Source organism: Medicago sativa, chromosome 3 (assembly GCF_051527215.1).
Source record: "Medicago sativa cultivar Bolivia chromosome 3, Bolivia_mono, whole genome shotgun sequence".
Taxonomy (NCBI): domain Eukaryota; kingdom Viridiplantae; phylum Streptophyta; class Magnoliopsida; order Fabales; family Fabaceae; genus Medicago; species Medicago sativa.
Window position 1 is genome coordinate 69,392,689 of NC_140751.1, and position 23,722 is coordinate 69,416,410.

The 23,722-nt window shown below is 35.9% G+C and overlaps 2 long non-coding RNA genes and 1 pseudogene across 2 annotated transcripts; 1 reads left to right on the top strand and 2 right to left on the bottom strand.

Annotated features, from left to right (window-relative positions):
* The first annotated feature begins 706 nt into the window (after nt 1–706).
* On the top strand, nt 707–3,605 carry LOC146939615 (uncharacterized; annotated as a pseudogene).
* Nucleotides 3,606–16,764: 13,159 nt separating this feature from the next.
* LOC146939616 (uncharacterized) lies at nt 16,765–17,404 on the bottom strand. Its single transcript, XR_015031731.1, has 2 exons — nt 17,260–17,404; nt 16,765–17,112 (listed from the first exon to the last, which is right to left on the bottom strand). It is a non-coding gene; the product is annotated as an uncharacterized LOC146939616 (long non-coding RNA).
* Nucleotides 17,405–20,821: 3,417 nt separating this feature from the next.
* On the bottom strand, nt 20,822–22,940 carry LOC146939617 (uncharacterized). Its single transcript, XR_015031732.1, has 3 exons — nt 22,726–22,940; nt 22,142–22,415; nt 20,822–20,912 (listed from the first exon to the last, which is right to left on the bottom strand). It is a non-coding gene; the product is annotated as an uncharacterized LOC146939617 (long non-coding RNA).
* Nucleotides 22,941–23,722: the final 782 nt, after the last annotated feature.

Here is a 23,722-nt window from a genome sequence, read left to right on the forward strand (position 1 = left end):
TGATTTGGACACAAACTCTTGAATCTTGAACTAGAATAACAATCTATCTTAAATTATCACCATTGACACGTTTGTTAATCTTTGATAATCGCTTTTAATCAAGAACTTAATGCTTTCAGACATTTAATCGGTTGGACACGGTCGATTAGGTTATCCGATCGACTTTATTATCTTTTAAATGTTTGGACACGAATGTTTAAATGATACTTTAGAAATAACGATATCACTTTGGGACACGAAGGATATTTGTAGAAATGATTGTGATAATATTGGTTATAAAGCTAGAATCTGTTAATCGATCGGGAGATGCTGCTGTTATGCTTGGTTGATATCTCTAACCGCAAGCGAAATAGTTCTATCTCTTCTCGTTTTATTTTATTGTCGAATAGGAAAATAGTTTTCCAAACAAACATTTTATACTCAAATCCTTAATGTGAAATATTGTAAAACGCTTATGATTAAAGCAACTCCCTGTGGAAACGATCCTATATTATACTCACGTGTATATAGTTTTTAGACATGTAAAAATCTTACATCAAAATGGCGCCGTTGCCGGGGAATAGCGGAATTTTCTCATAAGTATCGAAACAAGTTTGTCATGTTAAGCAATTTTGCACAAAATTCTTTCTTGTATATAACATACACATATAACATTTATTATCCTTTTTGTGCTAACCAATTGGTATAGTCTCTGTGAATTTTGTTTATGCGAGGTACCGTTGCTAAAGACCTACTTCAGTTTGATCCTGAGACAGAGAAAACAGCACGTAGAAACAACGCTAAGACAAGGGAAACAAAGAGATTAGCCAGGCTGGCTCAACCGAAATCTTCTAGTTCTATTCCTACACCTTCTGGTTCGGTTCATACTTTATCTCCTAGTGGGTCTTTACACTCGTCTGCACCATCATCTCTGGAAAGGGAAACATTTGTAGCCATGGCTAATGAAAATGAAGATGGGAATGCACTACCGTGTTGGGTTAGTCCAAGGAGGCTTGCTAGCCTTGGAAATCCAAATACTAAACAATTTGAGTTGAAGTCGGGGTTAATCCATTTTATAACTCAAAACCCGTTCACCGGTATGGATCATGAAGGCCCATATAAACATCTCACCAATTTCTATGTTACCGCCAGTACACTCGGCATGAAAGAAGATGAGGAAGAGAATATGTTCACCAAATTATTTCCTCATTCTTTGATTGGGAAAGCTAAGGAGTGGTACTGGGATCAACCGACTTCTTTGATGAAGAATTGGAATGAATTAGAGAAAGCTTTTCAAGAACGGTTCTTTACGGAGGATAGGCATCTTGAAGCCAAGACATCTATTACAACTTTTTCTCAAGGTTCTAGTGAGACACTATGTGAGGCGTGGGAGCGTTACAAGTCTTTGCTAAGGAATTGTCCGAAGCATGGTTATGATAGCCAAATGCAAATCTATCTCTTTCGTCAAGGGCTTCAAAGTGAGTCCAAGACTATGTTAGATGCTAGTTCAGGTGGATCTATAATGTTAAAAACTCCAGCGGAAGCGGTGAAGATCATCAACCAAATGGCACTCAACACTCGCAAATCGTCTCACAACCGGAATCCTTCACAACGGAAAGCCGATATTCTTGAATTAGATGCTAATGATGCGGTGTTGGCTCAAAACAAACTCCTCACTCAACAAATGGAGGCTATGCAAAAAGAAATGAGAGCCATGCCCAAGCAAATCTTGGAATCTCTCCAAAAAGAAGGCGGGAGTAAACACTTGTGAGTTATGTACGGGTGATCATCCCACCGGCTTTTGTCCAGCACCTGGTTCATTTGAAGAAGAGGTCAATTTTGTGGGAAACCAACAACAAAGACCAAACCAACAACAACAAGCCGGAAGCTCACAACAAGGCCAAAATCCGGGTACTTCTAACTTTCAAGGGAGATATCCGGGTAATTCCAACTTTCAAAGACCATGGAGAACACCATACAACTACCAATATCCACAATCAAATTTCTACCAACAACCTTACAACCAATTCCAACAAACATTTAACAACCAATATCAATTTCCACCACAAAATAACCCCCAACAACCAAATCGTTCTCAAAGCACCGAGGAAACCTTGAATCAATTTATGCAAATGTCGATGGCCAATCAAAAGAACACCGATGCGTCCATAAAAGGCCTTGAAATGCAAGTCGGTCAATTGGCTCAACAGATGGCTCAAGGTAATCCACAAGTAGGAGCGTTCACCGCCAACACACAACCAAATCCCAAAGAGCATAGCAAATCATAGCAATCAAAAGCTATAACAACACGGAGTGGTAAAGTGATCGGTGAAGGGGTTGGTGAAGATATTGAGGTTGAGAGGAAGGTTGAAGAAAGAGAAATAGTTGAAGAAGAGGAGATGGAGAGAAAGAAGAAAGATGTGGGGCAAGAAAAAGGCAAGAAGAAAGAAGTTGAGAAGAAAGTGGCGCCTCAACACTTACCTTACCCACAAGCTCCATCAAAGAAAGATAAAAAGCGGCAATACTCAAGGTTTCCTGAACTCTTCATGAAATTGCAAATTGACATACCATTCTCAGAAGCCTTGGAGCAAATGCCGGCTTATGCTAAATTCATGAAAGACATCCTTTCCAAGAAGAGAAGAGTGAACGATGAAGAGACCATCCAACTTGATGCCAATTGTAGTGCTATCATTCAAAGAAGGTTGCCTAAGAAAGAACAAGATCCGGGAAGAGTCACTCTACCGGTAGCTATTGGCACCACCATTGTAGGTAAAGCATTACTTGATCTTGGGTCAAGCATCAATCTCATGCCTTTGTCCGTGCCAAAAGAGTTGGTGACCTTTGTATCAAGCGGACTAGGATGACTTTGCAACTAGCCGACAAATCCTTTGCAACACCACTAGGAATGGCCGAAGATGTTCTTGTAAAAGTGGACAAATTTGTTTTTCCGGCTGACTTTGTGGTGATGGATGTCGAAGAAGATGAGGATGTGCCTCTATTAATGGGAAGGAATTTCATGCAAACGGCTCGGATGATGATTGATCTTGATGATAATATCATGAAGGTTAAAGTAAATGATGAAGAGTTTACTTTCAACATCCGGGAAGCCTTGAAGCACTCAAAAGACAAGGGTGCATGCTTCAAAATGGATGCAACCAAAGAAGTCATCTTGACAACTCGGAAGCAATTGCATAAACGAACACCCCTTGAGAGTGCTTTGATGGACGCACTCAATGCCATAGATGAAGATGAAGCAAGAGAAATTGAAGAGTGTTTGAAGGAGCTAGATTCCTTGAAGGAGATTCGCCCTAATCAAGCTATACTTGAAGATTTGAAAGACGAATCTAAGGAAGAAGCAAAAGATGATGACACCAAGGTAGAGTTAAAAGTTCTACCATCTCAATTGAAATATGTATTTCTAGAGAATGATGGTACCAAACCGGTGGTCATTAGTAGCTCCTTGTCCATCAATGATGAAACGAAGTTGGTAGAAATCCTCAAGGCCAACAAAGAAGTTATAGGGTGGAAGTTATCCAACTTGAAAGGGATAAGTCCATCTTATTGCATGCACAAGATAATGATGGAAGAAAACTTCAAACCGGTAGCACAACCGCAACGCCGCTTGAATCCAAACATGAAAGAGGTGGTGCGCAAGGAAGTAGTAAAGTTGCTTGAAGTCGGCATGATCTATCCAATCTCGGATAGTGCTTGGGTAAGCCTGGTTCAAGTAGTTCCAAAGAAAGGAGGGATGACGGTGATCACTAATGATAAGAATGAATTGATCCCAACAAGAACCGTCACCGAATGGAGAATGTGCATTGACTATAGAAGACTTAATCAAGCTATAAGGAAGGATCACTTCCCATTGCCCTTCATGGACCAAATGCTTGAAAGACTCTCCGGTCAATCCTTTTATTGCTTCCTTGATGGTTACTCTGGTTACAATCAAATCGCCGTGAACCCAGATGATCACAAGAATATGGGCTTCACTTGCCCCTTTGGTATTTTTGCTTATAGAAGAATGCCTTTTGGCTTGTCTAATGCACCCGCAACTTTCCAATGGTGTGTTCAAGCCATCTTCTCCGATTTAATTGGTAAGTGTATGGAGGTGTTCATGGATGATTTCTCAGTTTTTGGATCATCATTTGATTTGTGTTTAAAGAGCTTGGACATCGTGCTGAAACGGTGTATTGAGACTAGCTTGGTGCTCAATTGGGAGAAATGTCATTTCATGGTTACCAAGGGTATTGTCCTTGGTCACAAGATTTCTTCAAAGGGTATTGAGGTAGACCAAGTCAAGGTCGATGTAATTTGAAAGCTCCCACCACCGGTGAATGTCAAAGGTGTTCGTAGTTTTCTTGGCCATGCCGGGTTTTACCGGAGATTCATCAAAGACTTTTCAAAGATAGCAAAGCCAATGAGCAACTTGCTCAACAAAGATAAGTCTTTTATTTTTGATAATGATTGTCTTTTTGCATTTGAAACTTTGAAAGAGAAGTTGACCACCGCACCAATAATCATAGCTCCTAATTGGGATTTAAACTTTGAATTAATGTGTGATACAAGTGATTATGTTGTTGGTGCGGTGTTGGGTCAATGTAAGGACAAAATTTTTCATGCTATTCACTATGCAAGTAAAGTTTTAAATGAGGCACAAATCAATTATGCCACCACTGAGAAAGAATTACTTGCAATAGTTTATGCAATGGAGAAATTTCTTTCTTACCTTGTAGGTTCCAAAATTGTTGTCTATACTGACCATGCAGCTATCAAGTATCTCCTCACTAAGTCCGATTCAAAGCCAAGGCTCATCCGATGGATGTTGTTGCTTCAAAAGTTTGACTTAGAGATCAAAGATAAGAAAGGTACGGAGAATCTTGTAGCTGACCACCTTTCAAGGTTGACAAATAATTAAGTGACAAAGAATGAACTGGAAGTTCTTGAAGAATTTCCCGATGAACAGTTGCTTGTAATCAATGCGAGACCTTGGTTTGCCGACATGGTGAACTACAAAGCAACCGGGTTCATTCCTGAAGATTATGAATGGCAACAACGCAAGAAGTTCCTCCATGAAGCTAATCATTATGTATGGGATGAGCCATACTTGTTCAAAATTGGAGCGGACAATCTCTTGCGTAGGTGTGTTGATGATGATGAGGCAAAGAAGATCCTATGGCAATGTCACAATTCACCCTATGGAGGTCACTTCAACGGGGAAAGAACAACCACAAAGGTGCTTCAATCTGGTTTCTATTGGCCAACACTTTTCAAAGATGCCAATACACATTGCAAGCATTGTGATGAATGTCAAAGAACCAGATCAATGTCAAAAAGAAATGAGATGCCTCTACAAAGCATCCTTGAGGTAGAAGTGTTCGATTGTTGGGGTATAGACTTTGTTGGCCCTTTTCCTTCATCATATTCCAACGAATACATCTTGGTAGCTGTTGATTATGTTTCAAAATGGGTGGAAGCCGTAGCATCGCTTAAAGCCGATAGCAAGACGGTAGTGAAGTTTCTTAAGAAAAATATTTTCACCCGATTTGGTACACCAAGAGTTCTCATTAGTGATGGAGGATCACACTTTTGCAACGCACAACTTGCCAAAGCCTTATATCACTATGGAGTCAAGCACAAGGTGGCATCACAGTATCATCCTCAAACAAATGGCCAAGCTGAAGTTTCCAACTGGGAGGTAAAAAGAATACTTGAGAAGATGGTCTCCACATCTCGGAAGGATTGGTCGGCTAAGCTCGATGAAGCTTTGTGGGCTTATAGGACCGCTTACAAATCTCCTATAGGCCTCACTCCCTTTCAAATGGTCTATGGCAAGTCATGTCACTTACCGGTCGAGCTTGAACACAAAGCATTTTGGGCACTCAAGTTCCTAAATTTTGATCAAGAGAAGGTCGGTGAAAGGCGAAAAGTTCAAATGCATGAGCTTGAAGAAATGAGAAATCAAGCTTATGAATCTTCAAAGCTTTACAAAGAAAGGGTCAAGAAATACCATGATAAGAAGATCATCCAGAGACAATTCATGCCTGGACAAATGGTGTTGCTTTTCAATTCTAGGCTACGACTTTTTCTGGGCAAATTAAAGTCAAAATGGTCCGGACCTTTCATGGTTAAAGAGGTGAAACCATATGGAGCTGTTGAACTAGAGGATCCAGTTACAAAATCTAGCTGGACAGTGAATGGGCAGAGACTTAAGCCCTATTTTGGTGGTGAAATTGATCGGTGTTTGTCGACGATTTCACTAATCGAACCATGATTTCCTCAAGATAAAGGCTTCGAGCTCATGACGTAAAACAAGCTCTTGCTGGGAGGCAAACCCAGTTTTGTAAGTATTTTTATGTTTTATTGCATTTAGGAATTAGATCATGAGCATTGTTAGGCCAAAACAAAGAGCAAACATTTTGAGAAAACTGCACAAATCTCGCTTACGCGACATTACTCTCGCTTACGCGAGATTGGGTTTAATTTTGAAATTAGTTACGACATTGAATTCGCGCACGCGAATTAGATCTCGCTTAAGCGAGGTGAATTTCTGTCAGTCCAAAACGGTTCCCAATGCCATTACTCTGCATAACCACCCCACCCCACCCCACCCCCTCATTTTCCTCTTTTACAGTTTCATTTCTCTACATTTTCTCAAAATTCTTTTTCTCTTCACTAACACAAACACTAACACAAACTCAATTGGTTTTGGTCAAATCAAGTCAAGTTTCACACTTCACATTATTTTTCATCTTGCATTTGCATCAATCTCTACAGGTTTGAATCTTTTCCAATTTCTTGTTTTAATTTTGAATTAATTCACATTCTTAATATGTGTAGAAATGGCTAGGTTAGGGTTAGTGACAATTGTAATTAGAGACTGTGTTTTCATAGGACGTTGATGATGTAATTGAACAAGAATCACAACCCATTGTTATACCCTAATTTTGGACCTAAAAATACTAATTCAAATTCTTTTTGCATTACATGTCATTTGAACTGTCTCTGATCAATTGCATTTCTTCTCTGCATTTTATTTCAATATTACTTGCAAAATTCACATGGAAGGGTATTTTAGTCATTTCCTATGTCAAAATTTCTTTCAGTCTTTTAAAATTGTTTGAGTCTTTTTCAATTGGTTAGAATAAGTCTCTGTTTCATTCTATGTCAAAATCCATTTCAAAAATTGCATTTGAAGTCATTTTGAGTCAGTTTTGCCCCTAGGGGCATTTTAGTCTTTTCAAGTGTCAAAGCTCTGTTTAAACCCTTAAAATTGTCTCTGAGTCTTTTAATTTTGTTTGTATAAAGTTCTTGCTTTAATTTCTCTGTTAAAAATCCATTTTAAAATTGCATCTGAGTCATTTTTAGTCGTTTTAGCCCTAGGGGCATTTTGGTCATTTCACACGAAATTTCGGCGGAGAGAGGTTACTTTAAAGTACCTCATTTAGGCCATTGGTTCGTTTTAGTCCGTTTTGTCAATTTTAACTGTTTCACTTTACGTTATTTTCCAATTACTAATTTTAATTCATTTTATTTTTACTTTTTATTTTTAGTCCTAAATTCTAAAAATTGCATTTTAGTCCATGTTTGTCCAAGTCATCTGTTCTGTACATGTGTCAGTGTCTTATTTGCCCACAAAAGTATGTTACAAAGTCATGCCACATGTCATGTTCATATTGATCCAGGCATTACTGCATCAGCTTATATAATCCAGTCATCAGTCAAAGGGTCAAAAAAAGGCCATTCATTCTGTTACAACTCAGCACAAACACATTTCACTTTCTCTCTCCCAAATTTTTCGATCAAAATTCCAAGAAACTCAGAAAAAGCTCAAGAATAATGATGAACAAGTTCATCATCTTCAAACCCTAACCATCCAGAACATCAAATTCGTATCAAACCAGTACCAATCCAACACTGAATCATCAAATCACATTGAATTTCAGGCCAAAAACTACACAAATTTCGTATCATTTTTTTACCAATTCCACAGAAAACAAACTCAAATTCACGATCCACCACAACAAATTCGAAGCAATTCTCAGAGATTCTTCGCAGAATCTTCATCATCGAATCACTCATTTCGCAATTCAAATGCAGATTCTTCACCAACGGTGGTGAATCCAACACGATCACGAAAAAGCTTGAGAGAAGAAGAAAGATCGAATTGAAACGGTGTTGGTTCCACAAATTCACAGAGAAACAGAATACGAAAGAGAAGAAGGACACAAGACCGGTTTATTTCCGGAAGTTTACATCGAAGATTCAGAGGAATTCGAAGTTCTCCCGTCGAGTTCGTTGCCCTCCGATTAAAACCTAGGTAAGCATCTCGTCTCTCCTTCTCTTCTCTTTTTCATTTTAAGTGTTTTGTTCGAACCAAAAATCGTAGATCTACTCCGATCTAAACCTTCCTTTCAAGAAATAGTTTCAAAACCGTAAAGAGGAGGAGAAGACGAGTTCAGAGATGTGAAAAGCTTCGAAAACTACACCGGTACGGCGGCGCCACCGGCGAACCACCGTACCGGCATGTTTGAACTCGCCGGAAGAAGATCGGAGAAGAAAGGGAGTTGCAGACTCTCTCTCTCTCCTCTTCTCACTTTAGAGAGAGAAACGTATAGGGTTTGTGTTGTTTTTCCCTTGGTTCTTGCTTTTATACCTCCATGTGATCCTGTGCATGCGAGTTCACCGTAAGTCCATGCTCCTTAAGCCTTGGGGACGGCTGGATTGTGGATCTGATCCATGTGGATCGATCCTACGATCCTGAAGCTCTCTGACGATCCAGTCTGCCTCATGGTTTGGGCCTGGGTTGGATTTGGTGAATTCCTACGTTTTAGCTCCCTTTTTTTGCTATTTCATGCCTTTTGTTCCCTGTTTGCACCTCTGTTAGCTTAAAATCGTCATGAAGAGTCCTAAATTTTTTCCTATTAATTTTCTTGTATTCTTTGATAATTCTTGATGTGTTACACGTCAATTTTAATCAAAGAAACATGTGAAAACTATTTCACCTTGGTTATTGCTTTTCTTTTGACTTTCTCCTTCTTTTGTTGAAAAATTTTGTAAAGAAGCTTGTGATAACCTTGTGTTTTCTTTTAAATGTGTGTTAAGTGGTCAAGACTTGTTTCTTGTGACCTTTTGCATGTTGAAAATTGTTAGGAAAAGTACATGTGAAATTGTGAGTGATTTGTGTTGTTTTTTATCATATTTTGTGAAGTTTTTTGCATATTTTAATTCCAATATCTTGGCTCATGATAATTGGTGCTTGAAGAGTAATTTTGAGGCATTATTTGTTGTTGATCTGGAATATTTGGTGCTGTTTATAGTGTATGATGTTACTTTCTTGTGTTGTGAATGGTTTGAATATTACTATGTGCAAAATTAGTGCAAAATATGTCTAAAGTATGCCAAAACTTTGGAAGCTTGATGTGACCTTGTAATTTTCATGTCATATATAAAACCCTTTGGAAACTTGCAAAAGATATGAAAATTATAGGTCATGATCTTGCTTTCATATCATGGTAAATTTTAGGCATGTCTTTGCCACCTTTTAATGCTAATTCTCATTGTGTTGCTTAATATTTTCTTGCCTATCTCTTCTATCATTTTGTGCCTTATATTACTAATCATTTTGTTCATTGTTTCATAAGCATTTCATCCACCATCTTATCTCCTTAGTCTTTATTTTCTTGCACTTTAAGTTTCAATTGCATGCAAAAATTAGAATGTAATAATTAGGGGGCCTTTGTAATATTTTACTTTCATGTCATTTAAATTCTTGCAAGACCATAGAATGTATCTAGGCCAATGATGTAATAAGGACAATGGACTCTAATAATGTACACCGACACAAGCACCGACACATGCACACACTTCACTTTAGATATATAGCTAAATATGCATGTTTAGATGTATGTTTAGGATTGTATGTTTAGATGAATGTTTAGGCCTTATACTTAGAAAAATCAATTTCCAAAAAAATGTGAACAACTTCACTCAAACCATCTTCCAAATAAACCTTGGGATCAAAATCCCATTGTAATTTTCCCTTTATTTTCTTAATCAAATTTCAATGAACTCTAATCATGTTTAGACCACATTTTGCAAATGACTAATCAAACCTCACAATTTCATAAACCTCATGCCCTTGAGGCCTCTCTCTTATTCTTCAAACTCCATTTTCAAACTTAAAATCAACCAACAAAAACAAAAACATTTTTTGAAGAGAACTACGGTGTATTTGATCCCTTAAACGGGTACGTAGGCAAGGAACAAAATTCCTTCAATTCAACTAAAATAAAAATCCAAAAACATTCTTCTCCCTCCAATTCTTCACTTAGAACATTCTTAGGTTTAGTAAACACTTTCCAAATAGCATTTAAAAATAAAGCGCGCGCGTAGAAATTAAAGACGGTTCCTATAGGATACTATAGTCGTTATGGGTGCCTAACACCTTCCCGTAGCGAAAACAACTCCCGGACCTCGATTCTCAAGGGTTTTGCTTACTTTTTCCCTTCCCAAGAAAAAATAAGATATCACCGGTTTAAAAGGTTCAAACGTAATCAATGTTTGACACCCGAAAAACCAAGATAAAACACCCATTGCCATGAGAAATTCATTTTTTTGAAAATTTGACCCATTTGAGAACTTTTGAAAATTAGGGTTTTGAGAAATTTCTTGGCAAATGTTATGATTCTGGTTCAATTCTTGTTCATGATTGTGTTAGTAAAGGATTAGGGTTGAATTCTATTGAAAATATGCATGGATTGTGTTGAAAATGCTGGAAATAGTGTGAAATTCGCAGGAACACAAGAATCTCGCTTAAGCGAGTATTCATGTTTATAAACTCGCGTATGCGAGCATTCATAAAAAAATCTGGAAAATTTTGCTCACATCTCGCTTAAGCGAGTCATAAGCGACATTGTTCTGTCCCTCTGTTTTTGTTTTAAGTTTTATCTGCCTTAACCCATTAGATTCCATACTTATGCTGATCATTGTTTCTATACTGTATATGGTTTTTCCTGGTTGTTTTGCAGATGGCACCTAAGAACCCACAAAGTAAGAAACGGAAAACCACTGGTTCATCATCAGGTGTTGTAAACCGTCCTGCACCCTTACCCAGAAACCCAGACCGAACCAGATACACCTCAAACAAAACCTATGCCAGGTTTCTCGAGTTGAAAAGAGAGAAAACTTGGCATGACAAAGTTTTCCGAATTAACCTAGAGGGAGAGTTTGCAGACATTGCAGCTGTTTTTAGAGATAGGCAATGGGAGAAACTTCTCAACCCCCACCCAAAGATTAACCTGGACCTGTTGTGTGAGTTCTATGCCAATTCCTTACCCAATTGTGAAGCCAACCAAATGCATGCTGCCTACACTTATACAACCACTGTGAGGGGCACCACGATCCGCTTTGATCGTGATGCCATCAATGAGTACTTGGGAAACCCTTTCACTTTACCTGCACCTGAGGACCCAGATGAAGAAGCCCTTTGTCCTTATGGAAATAGACAGAAAAATGGGACATGGGACCATGAGAAAATTCAGAGAGAGATCCTATTACCCGGGAGGCGGTATCGCCCATCCAAAACTGGTAACCCAAATATAACCAGCTTCACTGACATGAAGCCAAAGGCCGGAATCATCTTCAAGTTTTTAGTTCACAATGTTTGGCCAAAGAGCCATGTCACTACTGCCACTAAGGTTGTAACTCCTCTGATTTATCACATTTGTAAAGGAAGACAGGTGGACGTGGCGAGGATCATATCTAGAGAGCTGAAGAATATAGCTCTAGGTGGGACAACATGAGCTGAGACTCGACTATGCTTTCCAGGGTTCATAATGGGGCTGCTTAAGCATCATCAGGTGCAAATTCCCGAGTTTTCTGAAGAGCTCGTTTCTCCCATTGATGACAAGTACATTCGGGGTTACATTACCAAAGCACTAACTAAGGGTGCCGCTTCTTCTTCTCATGTACCCCCACCTGAGGATGTACCCCCACCTGAGGACTTTCCAGAGCATGATGAACCTCACCAGACTATGCCACCACCTCAGCAGCCCGGGACTTTTGATTTTTCGTCTGTGCAGGCTTGGATGACTCAGTATGAGCAGAGGGCGCAGGAGAGAGCTATGAGGCAAGAACTGAGAGATAACCATATGATAGACCAGCAGGCTTCAATCTTCCGCAATAACCAGGGTATCTATTCGCATCTTTACGATGCTCACATGGACCCTAGGTGTTTCGCGTTCACTCCTGCTCAGTTCTTTGATTCTTGCATATGGCCTGGGGACATGCCAATTTACCCAGGAGGAGGCAGTGGCGCAGCTTTCGGTGGACGTGCTGATGATCTGACTAGAACAGTCAGTGTCCATCTTGGTGATGATGTGGCCAGGACAACCAGTGTTCATGGAATCGATGAGGATGCAGAGATGACATCCAGTGTCCATTTATCTCATGATGACATGGATGATGATGCGGCGCACTGACCGCATCTCTTGGATTTTTAGTGATGCTTATTTTGCTATGGCTTTTGCTTTGCCTTTTTACTTTTATGTTTTTATTGTTTTGTTGGAACATATTTACTGCTTTTGAACTTATACTTTATGAGCACGGTTTCGGGTGTTCAAACTTTTGGGTAGTACTTTTAGTTTTAAATTTCATTTTGGTTTAATAATTTAGCTTGTTGTTAGTTTGTTTTTTCATTTTAACTTATAAGCTTTGGATGAAATTTTTGTTTAATCTTGCTTGTGTTTTGTGAAAAGAAAATTCGCTCATGAACATCAAAGTTTAAAGTGCTCAAAGGAGCCAAATGTTGAGCAAGTTCAGGTGAGTGATAATGATATGAATAGTGAGAAAGCACAAAGCCAAGGTATTAGTTTCCTGTTGTTCTAGGTTTTACTAAGAATTTGAAACTTGTACTTTGCACAAAATGTATCTCATTTAATTCTTTTCATAAATATGAATATTTTTGAACCACTTAGTACTTAACCTAAATGTGAGGTAGCTTCAAATTGTTTAATATATGTTGGAGACCGATAATCTCCGTCTAACTTGTTTTTGTTATGTTCAATCTGATAATTGTTTGAACTGTATGAAAGCATGGAAAGGATCAAGGCATTTTTGAAATTGAGATTAACCTACTTGACCACATAAAGCCTACCTATGAGAAGAGTGAGTATCTGATACCCCAATCTGAGCCAAATGAATCAAGTCCGCAAACATGAATTGTCAATATTCATAAGCACAATGCTCATTGAATTTGCCTGAAATTTTTCAAAAATCCAGTTCATGTTTGACTCGCTTTAGGATTTTGATATTTTAACTTTGTTGAACCCTTAATTTTATTGTACTTTGTCCCTTGCCTTAGGAAAGGGGAACATTCAATTAGAGTTTTGTTGTATTCAAGTTGGGGAGAAAAGGAGGCATTGTATGTCAAGTATCTTGGTGATGTGTTAAAATAACCTGACAACATGGAAGAAAAGAAAAGTTTGTACATTTGAGAAAAAAGAAAAGAAAAGAAAAAGAAGAAAAAGAAAGAAAAATCACAAAAATAGAATAAGTTGTCAAGGTTATCAGATAGATTGTTATTCACCAAGGGTTTGTAATGATTGGTAGGGAAGGTAATGGATTTTAATTGATGATACAAGGAATGTTCCTCTTTGATAGGCTTTCTGATCAATTGCCCCACATATGACATTTCTTTTGTAGCCCGGCCAAGTTATAACCCTATAAAGACCTTTTGATCCATGCTTCTGTGCTTTTTGAGACGATATTTGGATGGACACCTAACTTAATCAGGATGTTAGCATGATTGTTGGATGTGTGTTTATTACCTTCGTTTATTGTTATTTATGTATTTCATCTACTTTCAAAGAAGTGTGTTAGGTGTGGTTCATAGATAGTTATGTTTATGCTTTGAATTTTATGATATATATTTTGTGCTTAGGACTTGTTTCACATTCATAGCTGTGCTTGGAATAATGGAGAACTTCATGCTTGCCTGTGCATTCATATTTGAATCACCACTTGAAAATTTTTAATGTTTTGAATTGTTTGGGACTGTGCTAGAAAGCTTGTCCAAAGCCTTATGAGTTTCCTTTTGATTCTTTTGTTTGAGGACAAACAAAAAGCTAAGTTGGGGAGAGTTTGATAAGTGCTCAAAAGTAATATCTTTCATGTGTTAAAATAGGCATTTTTAGTGACTTGTTATGCAAGTTATCTACTGAAAAGCTATCAACTGTTGTATTTATACCATTTATGCTTTACATGCCTGATTCTACCCAATTTATGCAGGAAATGACAAGCAAGGACCAAAACTCAATATTCTAAGCCAAGCAAAACTAGCTTACGCGAGATAACCTCGCTTACGCGAGATAACCTCGCTTACGCGAGATAACCTCGCTTACGCGAGAAAGTTCCAGATAGCAAATGATTATCTCGCAGCCAGCTCACTTCAGACTCGCTCGTGAAAATTGGCATCTCGCTTATGCGAGTGTAACTCGCTTACGTGAGATCAATGTCGAGAGCAAATGGAATTTCGCTTTTCATCTCGCTTCCAGTTCGCGCAAGCAAAGGTTCAAAGGCGGTTTAAAGATTGAAGCAACTCGCTTACGCGAGTGCATCTCGCTCACGCGAGATTTGTCCAGAGAGCTAATCCAGAACCTCGCCTGTGGATCACTTCTAGATCGCTTACGCGAGATTCAACTTCTAAAGGAAGACATGTGGACGTGGCAAGCCTTCATTGGTCAGAGTTGGATATTATTACTGCTCGCTTGAGCGAGTTTTGTCTCGCTTAAGCGAGATGTCACGATTTCAGTCCATTTAAATAGAAGTTTTACCTCTCTTTTAGGAATTCACAGTTTTATTAAGATATTTTTATACATTCTAAGAGAGAGGTTAGAGCTATTTCTAAGAGAGAAACACAAAGCAACTGGTTTAGGAGTAGATTCAACCCTAGATTCATTGAGACATCAAGGATCTTGGCATGGAATCTTCATCTTTCCTTCATCCTTTGCATAGTTTACATAGACATGTGTAGCTATCATCTATTCTTGTATATTGAGGTAATCAAACAAGCTATTATGTAATCTTTTGGTCTTTTAATATATGGTTCTACCTTAATGATTTAATATTGTTGTTATTCTTGCTTTTAATGCTTTCAAAGAGATTCAAGATGATTTGGACACAAACTCTTGAATCTTGAACTAGAATAACAATCTATCTTAAATTATCACCCTTGACATGTTTGTTAATCTTTGATAATCGCTTTTAATCAAGAACTTAATGCTTTCGGACATTTAATCGGTTGGACACGGTCGATTAGGTTATCCGATCAACTTTATTATCTTTTAAATGTTTGGACACGAATGTTTAAATGATACTTTAGAAATAACGATATCGCTTTGGACACGAAGGATATTTGTAGAAATGATTGTGATAATATTGGTTATAAAGCTAGAATCTGTTAATCGATCGAGAGATGCTGCTGTTATGCTTGGTTGATATCTCTAACCGCAAGCGAAATAGTTCTATCTCTTCTCGTTTTATTTTATTGTCGAATAGGAAAATAGTTTTACAAACAAACATTTTATACTCAAATCCTTAATGTGAAATATTGTGAAAACGCTTATGATTAAAGCAACTCCCTGTGTAAACGATCCTATATTATACTCACGTGTATATAGTTTTTAGACATGTAAAAATCTTACATAAGTTATGGGTATGAAAATGACTTTAAAATGCATCAAGTAAAACACAATTGAAGAGAGAGAAAAGGGCTTTAGTGTCCAATTTAAAAGGTGTTTAATGTTAAAACACACCTTCACAAAAGTGAATGGGTGTGTTGTAGCAATACCCATATACTCCCTCCTGTCCTTATTATAAGAAAAAGTTGACTTATTAGGTTCATAGAATAATTAATGTATCTTATTGTAAATATAGACTAGATACATCACATATACAATGAACCAAAAAAGTCAATTGTTTCTTATAATAAGAACCGGATGGAGTATATATCTATATCTATATTCTCTTGTAACATTTATAATGAGCGGGAATTGACAATCAAGTATCCGCATTTATTGCTGACGTATGGCTTCATATGTAAGCCTGGGAATATCCATATGTTACCATTAAAAGTCATGCCAAATTATACATTAATTTAAAATTATTCAAAGAGATTTCTTTAATGTGAATGGTCGGAGACAGAAGATTTGTGAGGGAAGGAGATATGGAGAAGACACAAATGGTAAAGATTGTATATTTAAATGAGATCTGAAAAATTGTTCTTGATAAACAACAAGGTTCACCACTTGAAATTGATTTTAGGGATTAATGAACAACAATGTTTACATGGTAAAGATTGTTAATGGTGAGGGGAAGAAGACACGAGAGCTTTTGAAGGAAGAAGAAGGGTTAAGGCAGATACTGAAACGTGAATGATGGAAGTGAGTGAGAGAATAATCACATGGCACATGACTCACTTAAGTTGTTTTAATCTCAACTCTTGTTTTTAAATCAGATAGCTGCAATTCATTCTGATCATTCTCATATATAAAAGTCATTCTCATGTGATATGGTCAGTGATGGTCATATATATATATATATATATATATATATATATATATATATATATATATATATATATATATATATATATATATATATATATATATATATATATATATTCTCTTGTAACATTTTGTAATGTAATGCTATTGATATTATTGGAACCTAGCCGTCTTTCTATTATTCTATATGAAACCGTAGACCTAAATAGATTCTTAGCGAATGAGATTGCTAATAATAAGCCATAGTTAATTGCAAGGTTCATAGATTACAAAATAAATAAAAGATATAATTATTAGGCTCCATGATCACAGCAGATGAATGGAAACCGTAGAATAATCTAGCAAAAGTTAAATTGCGTAGTTTTTTTTAGTGAAAAAACACATTATTAATCCCTATGTTGCATAAGTATACTATCTAAAGTACGGTACTCATGCAATTTATTAAGTAGGTATTACTAAATCAAGTAATTTTCATAATTGGTTTCATAGCAAAAACATCCATCTCTAAAGCATTTATACTTGTGAATCGAAGTGTTTGGACATTCTTTATCAGTCTTACATGGTATACCCGCTGTAATGAACAAAATAGAATAAAATAATGTTACTAAAACAATACAAAAGAGTGTGAATATATATTACATACAATACTAAAGAATCCTTCACAAAAAAATTTAGTACTAAAGAATGAAATTTTAAAAGGATTATAAAAGTTGCTTACTGGCAAAACTTTCTGCAACAAGGAATAGGGAAAGAAATAAAATCATAATATATATAAATTTTTGAGTTTTAGCCATATTTGTCTCCCTTTACATGTAACAAATAGAATATGATTTGATCATTTTATAGTGTATAAAGCGCGTGTTGCACAAAAAACAATTAAATATTTTTATATATAAAGGAGTTTTAAAAAGCTCTTTCTAAAATTAGAATGATTATTATGAAATGTAAAAATATTGCTAATCATTAGAATCCGTTATTTTTTTAATTTAATAATCAACCTTTGATAATAGAAAGAGGACATATGATTTTTTTTAATGTATTATATAGTATTTATATATATAAAATCACTAGCATTGGTACCCATATGATGCATGGAAAGTTAAATATTAATGACTTCGTTTTTAAAGTGTAAAATTGTAATATCATAATTAATGTACATTGAAATTTGAAAAGAGTCTTATAAAAAGAGATAAAGAAAAAACACAAAAGTGTCTTATAATTAGGGACGGAGGTAGTAACAAAAAAATATTATATATCTTATAAAAAAATATTGAAATATTGAAGATTGTTTTACAAAAATCACGAGTATTAAGAAAAGTTGTTGAGTAATAAATTTGTCATAGTATATTACCAAATTACCTTTTGTATATTGATAACATTAATGAGGGATGTATTTGAAAAAGGAAAATGCTAGATATCAAGAATGAATTTTTTTGATGGATTCAAGAATGACATGGCAGAATAATCACCTTAGATTTCAATCTTATTTATTAAAGTTTCATAGCAAAAAAATACATAACACCCACCACCCCATGATTTCCGGACAGGCTGAGATTTTATTGGCTAACATTAATTTCGGGACAATTTCTTGATAAAATCTTTCTTGATATATAGCATTGCTCTTTGAAAAAAGAGTAACAAATCCATCTAGAAATTGGTAGATAGTCTTATATTTAGAGATTAAACTTTTTTGTAAAGTAGTCTTATAAAAAGGGTTGTAGGGAGTAGGTGATAAGGTTTTTATACCCAGATTATCCTTAACGTCTTTCGATAAAAGACTTCCTTTTAATTTTCAGGAAAGACAATTTCCGTTAGTTGTTTCATTCGCAATGACTATTAATAAAATTCAAGGACAATCACTTAAACATTTTGGAATATATCTTCCTACATCAGTGCTCTCCCGTGGTCAATTAGATTTTGCAATTTCAAGAGATGCTCCGAGACAACGGTTAAAAATATTGTTAACTGATAAAGATGGTGAAGATACCAATATCACTTTGAACATTGTTTATCATAAAGTTTTCCAAAATATATGATGTTTTCGTTATATTTATAACTTTATATTATATATGGTTGTTTCTACTGTAACAAGATAATTATGTTTTGTGTTTTATCATGTGTTTTTATAAATTACTTTTCATGATATTTATGAAAATTTTCTTTAATAAGGCATTGATAAATATAATACAGTACATATGATCCATGCGACACACGGGTTTGGAGATATAATTGAGGTTAATGGTTTTAACTAAATTTTTTATAACATGTGTAATTTTTTAAATTTGTTCAAGATAATATGTGTATTTTTTTTTATTTTGTTCAAGATAATATGTATAATTTTACATAATATGTTTTTTTAATTAAACTTTTTTTTAATTATTTTCTTGTAGTAGAGACGAAGTAAACAAAATATTTTAAATAAACTGAAGCATCAAATTATAAGGGGAGATTATATAAACCAATTTTCCTCAAAAGAAAATATAAGAGACTAATCAAAAGAACCTGGTGTTTACCAAACAGTTGGTCTCAACTAGTTAGTGAGTTCACTAAAGTATAAATTATTTAGGAGAATATAAGTTTGATTTCTGAATGAAACAATTTTTTATTAAACTTTACTCCTTCTAGTCGAATTCTAAATTACTACAGCCATATTCCCATGAATACCAAAGGGTTAAAAATAACCAAGTTTTGAAAAATCATGATAACTTTTGCATATTAGGCGTGAAGCCAACCAAACTGCTCATTATTTAGCTAAATATGCTCTTAAGAATTTAGATTGCATATGGGTCGAAGAAACTCCGCATTGTATTTCTGCAGTCTTAACATTTGATTTATTGCCAGACTTTCGTTAATGAAATTGTCTTTAACGTCAAAAAAAAATGATAACTTTTGGCTTCAATGAAGAATATATATATATATATATATATATATATAGGGTATTGCTACAACACACCCATTCACTTTTTTGAAGGTGTGTTTTAGCATGAAACACCTTTTTAATTGGTCACTAAAAGCCCTTGTTTTCCTTTTAAAATTAGTGAAGACAAAGGCTATGATTGTTATTTCCATTTAATTTTTTTTTTTAAGCAAAAAGGAAGATGCAGAGAGCATCAACCAAACTTCATTGAAAAGGAAAAAAGAAGAGTACAAAGAGGAAAAGAGGGACTAGGCCAAGACCTTTTCAATATTTAATAAACCTAAAGTTAGGTAAGCCCATCCTATTCATGGTGTACTCTCCCCTGATTATATCAGGGATGATACTATACCAAGACAAAAAATTGAGAGGCAATGATAAACCAAGATTAGCCATACCATCAGCACAAGCATTGCCTTCTCTATATACATGAGAAAAAGTGAAACCTATGGAATGTACATAATTCAAACAGTTTTGCCATCTATTTCTTATGAACCAAGGGATGATTGAAGAAGACTTTAGAGCCAAATAAACTAGTTGTGAGTCTGTTTCCAACCAGAGATAGTTGAAGTTCCTGCTTTGAGCAATTTCCATAGCAATGATAGCAGCCATAAGTTCAGCACGATAGGCATTCACATCTCCTAGGTTTTGAGCAAAGCATCCTATGCACACACCATCCTTACCTCTAAATATTCCACCAGCAGAAGCATTTCTAGGATTTTTAGTAGCAGCACCATCCGTATTCACTTTGATCCAGTTGAAAACCGGCGGAGACCAGATCACCTCTTTTATCTGAGGGGCTTTGGGAGGGTGAACAGGGACTCTGAAATGTTTCAAGATTCTAAATTCAGTCATATCAGGAGAAGAAGTTTTGGATGTGTTGCAACCCGATAGATATACAGAGGAGGTGATATTGTTGATGATGATTTTCCAGTGGATGTATTTGTCTTGGAATCTGGCTTGGTTCCATTTAATTTAATTTAATTATTAAAAAATTCTTTATCTCCTTTTCCACTTCCCGCTGCCACACCCTTCTTTTTTACCCAAAATTCCTCCACACTATTCATCTTCCTCCAATCAGCTAAACTGAACCGACCATCTTTTGTCTTCATAGTTTTCCCGCAGCTAACGTTGACAGAACCAGGCTCTTGTTCATGTCTTCATGTTAAACTTGCCATGCCTCATGCTTGTAACACTCATACTAAATTATCTAGAATATTTAGCATGCGCGTTAACTTAGTATTGGATACATTAAAATTACAACATAATTTCGGCCGAATGAGTATATAAATCGATACCAGTTCGTACATCTGATGAATTACCAACTGTCAAATACATATATCTGATACATATTTTATTACATGAATAGATAATCTGAAACTGGTATGAACAAGCATTTTGACGATGATCCATTCAGCTACACATCTGCTACCTCTTGCTACGAGCAACCTGCTGATCTGAAAAAAAAAAAAAAAGGATTGGGATGAGACAGAATGTCTCAGTGAGTTCCACCTATCCTAGGCTATAGACAATCAAGGGGAACCTATGATCACCATCTGTTACTAAACTCAACCCATTTTTGGGTCTATACGGTTCATATCTGCATAACTGAGCAATCGGGGGGAAAACTAAGATCGCTAACTGAATACTATTTTGAATCTTGCCATCTTGACACATTCATAATCATATTTATCATTATGTTAGAAGTTGAATCTTGCCATCTTGACACATTCATAATCATATTTATCATTATGTTAGAAGTTAGCGTTGAACAAACAATATTATCTGAGTTGATTTTAAGGAATAAACTCAGGTGGAGTAACCCCGGAATTTATTCGACTGCTAACCGGTAATAATTCCAACTGACGGGAATACCGGACTCCTCTTATGGTCGTGGGGTCATCCTTACGGATAGTGCCCGTTCTAACTGACGGGAACCTTTTGTATCCTAACAGGCGAGGATAGCAAAAGCCACGGTCTAAACATATTTTCTGATAATGAAATAACCCTCAACTCCACTACTAACGGGGAGTTAGAGAGGAATAACTTAACTTAATTAATTTCTTATAATAACAACATTCTGAAACTGATAATAAAGACGTAGTAATTTCGTCTTTAACTAGTCATTAGCTCCCGGGTCAGTAGCTTACCCTTAATTAATCATTCCTAGCCGCCCGTACATATATGTAAATATATACTCTCTGATGTTAATACGATGACAAGGACGTATGTTAATACTTGGTTCACTTTTATTAAGCTTTCTGGAATTGCAAAAAGGTCACTGGGCAGAAAATATTCATTTTTAAGAAAATGGTGAAATTTGCTGTCACAGTGGCTTAGCCACCATCTGCTTGCTTAGCCACCATGACAGAAACATATAATTAATTTTGCTGTCACGGTGGCTTAGCCACCATTTGGTTCGCTTAGCCACCATGACAGAACATCAAAAACTCATAAAAATCATGTTTTGAGCATCTATGAGTTGCCCAATCACCCCATATCATTCTAACAGTTCCAAGAAGCATATTTGAGTGAAATAATAAGGTTTTAAACCAAGAATAACAAGTTTTTGTCAACCATTAACAATTGGGCAACTAACATGCATCTTTAATAAAACTTAATCAAGTTTACTCACAATATAATCACTTAACTAACCCAAGGGTGGGTTCTATATAAAGGAACTCACCATGATGTGCTCTGCTTCCATTCCAAGCTTCAAGTTCCAACAAGCTAACAAAATCCCAGCTGCTGCTCTCTTGCTCAAGTTTGCTGCAAGGTGTTTAAGATGCAACACAAACAACAATCTTCCTCACATGAATACTAATCCAGATTCTGCACAATTCTAGCATCAGACCCCGTACTTCAGAGTCACCTCCAGACTTCAATACTTGACCAAAATTCGTGAAACCGGTGCCAAAACGACAGCAATTTTGTTAGCTAACCATAGCAACAAGAACCACCTGATTCCGAGTTATAGATAAAAAGTTATTACCATTTTAGTGGAGCCCTGTCCCAAAACCCGTAACAATTTTTCAGCAGAAATTCACAACTTCAAACGCACTTTCTGAGTTCGTCACTAATCCAAAACACATGAAATTTATATCCAATTTGAAGTAAATTAAACATAGAATCCAAATATCCAACAATTACTCAATCATAGATTACACAGCCAGAGATACGACCCAAGTAGCTTTAATCACTCAAGTTCTCTATGATTAACATATATTCATACAACCAAAATGGAACAAAAGGAAAGTGGGAAAAACTTACGGTTGGATCAATGAGGAAGAAAAAGGGAAGATTTTTGCTTGCCATATATCTCAATTGATTCAATGATCAGTACTATTCATTTGCATGTTGATTTGGTAGAGGTTTGGGTGAGAAAATGGAGATTGAGGGAGGAAGGGGGTGAGAGCCGTGAGGGAAATTTAGAGAGAAGGGAGAGCAAATTTCCAAACCCTAGAGAGAGAAACAACATAAATTTATGAAGATTTTGGCCCAAAAATCACTTATGTACCCCCTTTCCGTGAAAGTACTAAAACGCCCTTCGTCTTAAACGTGTTTATATATTTAACTCGTATTTAGCTGACATCATGTAATAAACATTTTCCGTCATACTTACTTTCCATAACATTAATCCTCTGGCACGTTCGACTGGTAATATTCGATTAGCTGACGAGTGGGATATTACAATGCTTGTCAAAGACAACTTCATATTTGTTGAGAGATAAGAACACCCCTCCAATTAAAATGCTACGGAGCTATCTTCTTCAACATATAAAGTTTTTTCTTCTTTTTATTTATAATTTCATTCTAATTTTATTTGTACCAATTTTTCCATGGATGAAAATGTCTTTCCATTCATCTATAAAAAAAAATGTATTTCCATTCCATTTTGTTCGATAATAATTTTTCCATGGGTGTGAATGTATTTTCATTCAATATAATGAAAGTTTAAATATGACACCGAAGGAGTGATTTTGGTGTTGATTAGTAAAGAACATGCACCAATTTGATTATTAAATGTTATTGTCAAAAAAAATAATCATTAAAATGCCAAAGAGCTTATGAACAAGCTTTTCTTCTTTCTTTGTTCAAGTGCTAAAATGATTAGCTGTAAGCAAAAGAAAGAAAATGGGTTATGGGTATGAAAATGACTTTAAGATGCATTAAGTAAAACACAATTGAAGAGAAAGAAAAAGGCTTTAGTGTCCAATTTAAAAGGTGTTTAATGTTAAAACACACCTTCACAAAAAAGTGAATGGGT